At 40.8% G+C, this 6,637-nt stretch overlaps 1 non-coding gene across 1 annotated transcript; it reads left to right on the top strand.

Annotated features, from left to right (window-relative positions):
• The first annotated feature begins 533 nt into the window (after nucleotides 1–533).
• Nucleotides 534–640, top strand: LOC113001296 (small nucleolar RNA R71). Its single transcript, XR_003266615.1, has one exon. It is a non-coding gene; the product is annotated as a small nucleolar RNA R71 (small nucleolar RNA).
• Nucleotides 641–6,637: the final 5,997 nt, after the last annotated feature.

A 6,637-nucleotide genomic window follows, 5' to 3' on the forward strand; every position in this document is an offset into this window, starting at 1 on the left:
GAGGACTTGTCCATCTCAGATTTGATTGATTCCTCCAACCTGAATTGTATTTGTTGCTTGAAAGATCATAATTATTCTGCTGTTGTTGGTTTTGCTGCTGAGGGGGTTTATTATATATGTTTACAGCATAAGCTTCAGGTTGCTCATTGACTCCAAATTGCTGCAAAGAATGACAAAGATTTGTATGGTGATCTACAGAAGAACATAGACCACAAACTCTTGCAATAGGTGCAGATGCAGATTTTTGATTCATGGCAAGCTGAGTTATTAGGTTAACCAAGGCATCATGTTTTCCCTCGAGCTTTTTATTCACAGCAGATGAAGATGAATCCGTGGCCACCTCATGGACTCCTCTAAGGACAATAACATCATTTCTTGCACTGAATTGTTGGGAGTTGGAAGCCATCTTCTCAATGAAATTCCTAGCCTCAGCAGGAGTCATATCACCAAGGGCTCCACCAATGGCAGCATCAATCATACTTCTCTCCATGTTGCTAAGTCCCTCATAGAAATATTGAAGGAGTTGCTCAGAAATCTGGTGGTAAGGACAGCTTGCACACAATTTCTTGAATCTTTCCCAGTACTCATACAAGCTCTCTCCACTAAGTTGCTTGATGCCCGAAATTTCTTTTCTGATGGCAATGGTCCTAGATACAAGGAAGAATTTCTCCAAGAACACCCTTTTAAGGTCATCCCAACTGAAAATGGACCTGGGAGCAAGGTAGTATAGCCAATCTTTTGCCACTCCCTCCAGAGACTGAGGAAAAGCCTTTAGAAAGATATGATCTTCTTGGACATCAGGGGGCTTCATGGTGGAACAAACAATATGGAACTCCTTAAGATGCTTATGAGGATCTTCACCTACAAGACCATGAAACTTGGGCAGCAAATGTATTAGTCCAGTCTTGAGAACATATGGAACACCCTCATCAGGATATTGAATGCACAAGCTTTCATAAGTAAAATCAGGTGCAGCCATCTCCTTAAGAGTCCTCTCATGAGGTGGAGGTTGAGCCATGTTCTCAGTATGAAAGGTAGTAGTTGAATGCTCAAAATCAGAATATTCAGAATCACCAGCAACAAAATACTTAGAATGCTCAAAATGCTCACAATGCTCAAAATGCACAGAATGATCAGGATGCACACTATGCCTAACTAATCTATGAAAGGTTCTATCTATTTCAGGATCAAAGGGTTGTAAATCACCTAGATTGCCCCTAGTCTTGCACTATATGCAGTAAATAATGTGTTCTCAAACAAGCACCAGGGGAAGGTTAAAACTACAACTATAGTCAATCGATATCCAAATGAGCTGAAATTTTGTGAGGAACACCCTAAAATCATGAAAAGATAGCACAAAAAATTTCAAAAAAAATTCAAAGTCAAAATATGAAAACTACCTAAGCAAAGTTTAGAAAAATAAGACAATAATACTAAAAAAATAATAAAAACTTAGTAAACGGCTGATTTTTCAAGTTTGGGAGACCCCAACCGGCTAAAGCGGGTTGCCACAATATGAGAAAATTTTTTTCTACCCCAAATGCATATATAATAATATTCATTCTAATACCCTGAGCAAAAGTTATGGCCGTCTTAAGTTTTGCTAAAAATAAGTTCCCAAAGTTTTTGTCTCTCTCAAATTCAATCACACCAAGTGCTCCTGGTATTTTTCACACAAAATATGGATCAATTTTTGTCTTAAGTTATGCCATTATTGTAAATCACAGTTACAATGCTAATAATATGGATAAATTTGACATCCTTGTCTCTCATCCTCTCACAATTACATCTTTGCTTATTTGACTTCCACTGGAATGTGAATATAGGTCGTTGGTTTGTTTGCTCAAGCTACCTGTGCTCCTGAGTTTTTGACTTCCAAGACTGTTCAATAAAAAATTACTCATTCTGCACGTTTGGTCGGGGTGTCATAAAATAACGAGTAAAGTTCAAAACAAAAAAAGAAGAAAAAGCATTTGATTGACTGTGTTTCAAATAAAAATATATATACAGACATTCCTATGGCCTCATTTTATCATTCTTGAAAGCTTGTCTTTTTTAAGAGAAGTGAGTTATCAAGAATAAGAGTCATTTGACTTAATCTGTCAATTGAAAAATCCTTCAAATGTTTCTCGTCCCTAAAAAATTCATTTTTGAGAATCTGCATAGTTTCTTTATTTTCTTCCTTACTACAAGGTCATGACGAAAGACAACGATAGACACCTCAGAGCCCTACATTGGGGCAACGAGAGGCACTGTGCATGAGCCTCAAGCGAACCTAGGGGGCAGATCAAAATTGCTCACCCGTTAGGTTGAAAACCCGAAAGGGTGGCCTAAGCAAAAATTAGGGTAATAAAAAAAGAAAAAAGAAAAAACAATCAGGGGCATGTTCTTAAGGTTTTGTCCCAAAATCCAAACTACAAAAGGATCTAAGTCAGGATTTGAAATGACACATGGCCATGTTTCAACATCCCCAAACACTAGTTTATCCTTTGCTACCCCCCCTCCGAGCCAAAAAATGTTGTTTTCTAAAAAACAACGACAAAAAAATATAGACCTTGAGTGGGAACCACTGTTAAACCAGCAAGAAGAGCAATGGAAACCACATGCATGAAGTTGGGCAACAATGAAAAAGAAAATAAAAAAATAAATAAACAAAGGAGAGACAAAAGATCTCCAAATGCTGCAAGAAAGGCACAAAAGTGAAATGGAAAATTAATGCATAAGACGAATGGAGTAGAGCCCAACCCAAAAGGTACAAACAACATTCTTGAGGTTCTTGCTCAATATAACCCTCAAACACTCTTTGAGTCTCTAATCCTTTCTTTCATAGCCCTCTTACCTCTGACCACGTTACAAGCCCAATAAAGCCCATGTAGATCAAAGAATGACTTTTAAGTTGGGATTCTAGAATGAAACCCTCACACGCTTGTGATTGTTAAAAAGAGGATATATATCTAAAAAGAATAAGAGAAACCCATGAGGTTCGCACTTGCACATCTGAGAAGAACGCTCATTTGACCAAGAGCTCATGGAAAATGCCCAAAGACAATTATGATAATAGGGTATATCTGAGGTTAGTCACTCATGTCGACTCCTTAGGATTCCTTTTGGATCCAAGGGCAGCCTTCACTGTATAAATTATTTCAAGATCGACCCATGTCATTGAGTTTATGTGGGATCAACAAACCCATGGCATCACTCTATGACCATAAATCAAGAAAGTTTCACTTGGTCATATACCAAAGTGAAACAATTCATTGCCATCCTTCAAAGGTGCATGTGATTGGTCCTAAAGCCTTATATTTATGTTGTTGTACCAAATAATCGATGTTTTTAACAAAAAAGAAAGTGGGGTGGGGGGGGGGGGGGACGGACCCTGGGATTTCAATTGATTGATTGAACGTCAAATGGCTCCATTCCTGTCACTCCAAAATTGTCAAATGACTAAATCAAACAAAACATACTCTCTGAGGGAGCTTCCGAAAAGATTTGCAAAAAGATAGGATGAGGTTGCATGAGTTATCACATCTTTTGAAAAAGGGACAGTCAATCTGTGTTTTCCACAAAGAAGGAAAATAATCAAATCAAAATCATAAAAATAGGAAAGAATGTCATTGTTGCATGTAAAGCCTGCATTTACTCCATTTTAAGACAAAGGTTGCATGCATCTGCATCCCCAAAAGTCATTGGAAAATGAACTACCGGAAATGGGAGCATATTAGGTGAAGCTCCTCTTTGGGCCAGCATTTGGAGATAGCCCCGAAAAAGCTTTCCGCAAAGAGGGACACCACCGAAGAAGGGTCCAACGCTGCCCCGCAAGCTAATATAGATTTCGATCAGCACCAATTCTAGAGTGCCAAACATCAGCAGCGCTTTGAGACCATCAAGGGGTGGTCATTCCTCAGAGAAAGATGGGTCCAACTGAGGGACAATGAGTTCCCTGAATTTTAGGAGGAGATAGCCTGTAGGCACTAGGCACCACTTGTGACACACATCTATAAATTTGATCTAGAGATAGTCATGGATTTCTACACTAATACCCGACCTACTGAGGAAGGAGTTCGGGGTGTGCACTCCTGGGTGAGGGGCCAGTGGGTCCCCTTCGATGCAAACGCACTCAGTCAGTTTCTAGGCCACCCCCTGATCTTGGAGGAGGGCCAACAGTGCGAATACAGCCAGAGGAGGAGACAATATCTAGCTTTGATGAGGAGGCCATTGCCCAGCTATTATGCTTATCGGGGCAGGATTTCACCCAGACCACTGCAGGGATACAGGTGTGGATCATGCACACCAGCATGATCACCCTCACCTAGATATGGATGACGTTGCTACTCAACAACATTCTGCCCAGCGACCACAACTCTGACCTGCCCCTACCGAAGTGTCAGTTGATTTATGCCATTCGAACGCAGGTTAGTGTGCACATGGCTCAGCTCATTTCCGACGCCATTTATCAGTTTATAGGTGTTGCACCCACGAGACACTGTGTGGACCCAAAGTAGTCCAATAGGACCCTGGGGTTTCCCACTCTGATCATGGGCCTTTGCCAGTTCTATAGAGTGCCCGTCACCCCCAGCAAGGTCATTTGGCCACCTATTAATAGGGCCTTCATAGAAAAATACTACATCCCTAGGCAGGCACAGGGCCAGGCATCGCAACAGCTCGAGGAGGACCAGCAGCAAGCTGCCGATGCACCACCGCAGCCTCAGAGGAGGCACCGTCTCTGAGGTCTATCTCCGATCGCCTGCAAAGGATAGAACTCCGGATGGACAGGTATATGCGTCCGTGACTAGCTAGCAGGAGGCTAATCACCAAGGGCAGAGGCGGCTGAATGAGACATTCTACCGTTACAACCTGCACCAACAGAGTCAGGACCCCAGTACTTTCCCTTGGCCCACTCCCGAGCAGTTTGAGGCCACGGTGGCGTGGCCTGGGGATGAGACCGAATTTGAGACGTAGGCAGGGCCCACGGGGACCTCCACAGGTGGAGATGAAGCCCAGGACGACGAGGACACGGCCGACCTGATAGACTTCCTCCTATGAGGAGACGGGGCTGTACGGCCGGATTGCCAAACTTGTGATTTGTCTTCTTTCGACATTATTGCTTTTGGCTTATTTTGTTATTTCTGTTGTGACTTGACATTATTTGCTTCTAGTTATTATGTCCATTATGATTAAACAAAACATGTCATTATCGCTTTCAGTCATCAATCGCTCATTATGAGTAATTTTACCGCTTCTAGCATGTTGTCGTATTTACTTTGCAATGGTTTGTCTGAACAAAAAAATGTAGGTCTTGTGTACTTTCAGTCGCATGCCCTTTTTCAATAAAATGTAATCTTGGATACCAACTATGCCTGATTTGCAAACTATTTCTAATCCTTTTGCTTGAAGAAATTGATTGGAAGAAATAAAGGAAAAAAAGTATAATAATGAAAAATAGGGAAATTGGTTGACCAAAAAGCCAACACGCTTTTGAAAAGGAATAATTGCCAGTTTTTTCTTTGGAAATTCACCGGTCAGAACACAAGTGGATTTTGAAAACAATGTGTATACACCTGAAGGGTGATTGCCGTAAAAGTTTCCCCGAATGCCTAAATGGACTCGGATGTGTGCATAAATTGATAAAAGACCATCTTTTGGAAACACTGGGTTGATTTAAATAGGAAAAATGAATTCTAAGCCGTAGCGTCACATGGCCAAAATACTTGATGTTTGAGTGTCCACATGGGTGCATGCATGATCAGTTTTGTATAAAATTTCTAAATCATCATTGTTATATGTGTGTCATGGAAATGACGTGGGGCATTCCCTTTATCCTTGAACCGCTTGCCAAACCAATACCCTGACATACATCGTGTCCGGTCCTCTGCAAGGCTTTTGGGCCAAAACCTAATCCTTCGGCCATAAGCCTTGACCCGGATAGGGATTTTTACCCTTACCTTAGGAAGAAAGAACGGAAGGATCTCCCCAAAAAAAAGTTTCGTTTACTGTTAAGTGGTGAATGCGCTTCAAAAAGCAAAATAAAAAGAGAAACTCCCTGATCAAAGATCGAAGGAAAGCAAAGAAAAAAAAAGAGAAAATCCTCGATCAAAGATTGGAGGAAAGCAAAAGAAAAAGAAATAATGAAAATTCTCGGTCAAAGATCAGAAGAAAGCAAAAGAAAAGATGCAGAAAAGGCCTTTGGACCAAACAATGTCTGAATAATGTACAAAATTGTCATGAGAAAAAAGAATAGAAACGAAACCATGACTTGATACGCATGAAGAAGTCCCCTTCTTGGTTACCAACCAAATCTTTGTGCCCGCGTCTCTGTCGCGCCCTGCCAAAAAGAAAATAGAATAGGAAAAGGCCAAAACACTCAAAGCCAGATTCCACACCAAACATGCCATTACAAAAAAAGGTCCTATTGACCCATGATTGCGCATGTTATCTTTGATTTGATAGGAAATGATTTGCAAAGACAAGTCTTGACATATCTATGGTTTGGAATTAGGATGAAACACTTGCCTGTGTGAGATTTATACACTTTGAGTGATTTTTCTTCCATTTTCAGTTTGACCCAGTGTTTCCTCTAAATGATTGTTTAGAAACGAAATGCTAATATCCTAAATCTCATTTGTGGTTATGAGAAAAT

Source organism: Glycine max, chromosome 3 (assembly GCF_000004515.6).
Source record: "Glycine max cultivar Williams 82 chromosome 3, Glycine_max_v4.0, whole genome shotgun sequence".
Lineage (NCBI taxonomy): Eukaryota > Viridiplantae > Streptophyta > Magnoliopsida > Fabales > Fabaceae > Glycine > Glycine max.